The sequence below is a fragment of the Hipposideros armiger genome, unplaced genomic scaffold (assembly GCF_001890085.2).
Source record: "Hipposideros armiger isolate ML-2016 unplaced genomic scaffold, ASM189008v1 scaffold_7, whole genome shotgun sequence".
Lineage (NCBI taxonomy): Eukaryota > Metazoa > Chordata > Mammalia > Chiroptera > Hipposideridae > Hipposideros > Hipposideros armiger.
This window is the reverse complement of record NW_017731357.1, coordinates 1,768,670-1,769,585: the sequence shown is the minus strand read 5'-3', so window position 1 is coordinate 1,769,585 and position 916 is coordinate 1,768,670. Positions and strand designations below refer to the sequence as shown.

At 41.2% G+C, this 916-nt stretch overlaps 1 pseudogene; it reads right to left on the bottom strand.

Annotated features, from left to right (window-relative positions):
• Positions 1-250: 250 nt before the first annotated feature.
• The window catches only part of LOC109385984 (tyrosine-protein phosphatase non-receptor type 11 pseudogene), a 2,678-nt pseudogene continuing 2,012 nt past the window's right edge, over positions 251-916 (bottom strand).

Sequence of the window (916 nt, the reverse complement as noted above, 5' to 3'; positions counted from 1 at the left end):
TTCTATCATCCCCCACAAAGACAGAAAAAATTTAAATTTGTTAAGGTTATAAGAAGAAAAAAATGCCAATAACTAGAATTTGAATCACCACCTTCTGTAAAATATGGAGTGCACTTTAACTGCTTCCTCAATTTAAAATAACATTCTATAAAATATAACACTGTGTACATTGTAGAGATGATTTCTTCTTATCTGAGGAAATGAGTAACTGGAAATCGGGTGTTGTTGAATTAGAATACAGTGGTCTTTAAATGGTTTCAAATTTTGCTTATCAAATGGCAGTCAGTCAACCACAATGCAAGCCTTCGAAATTCAAGTTCATTCTTCACCGAAACTTTCTTGCATCTGTTCTTGATCTTTTTATGGAGACGGTGAAGTCCACATCTATATGTCTGTGTCAATGTCTTGGTGGGTCTTCTCATCTGAAACTTTTCTGCTGCTGAACCAGACCCACGTTTTCATAGACTCTAGCATTATCTTCTCTCATTTCTGCACAGGATGGTGTTGGGGTACACGGTGGTAGGGGACTCTGATCTCCACTTGTCTGGTCCATTAGAGAATACTTAATATTCGTATATACATGCCCTTTCCTCTTGCTTTTCTGCTCTTCTTCAATCCTGCATTGCAGTGTTTCGATATAATGCTGGACGGCCATAAAGATGAACCGGTACTGTGCTTCTGTCTGGACCATCCCTGACCTCTGAGACCGCACCATCTGAATCGTTTTGGGAACGTCAATGTCACAGTCGATGCCTTTCTCTCGGATGATGTCAATAAGGATATAAATCACAATGAATGCCCCTGTCTGGTCAATTCCAGCACTGCAGTGAAAGACCACAGGTTCCACCATCCAAGATGTTCTCCTGCTGGGCCGGCTGAGTGGCACGATGGTTAAGAACTGGCTTGGGATGCCAGA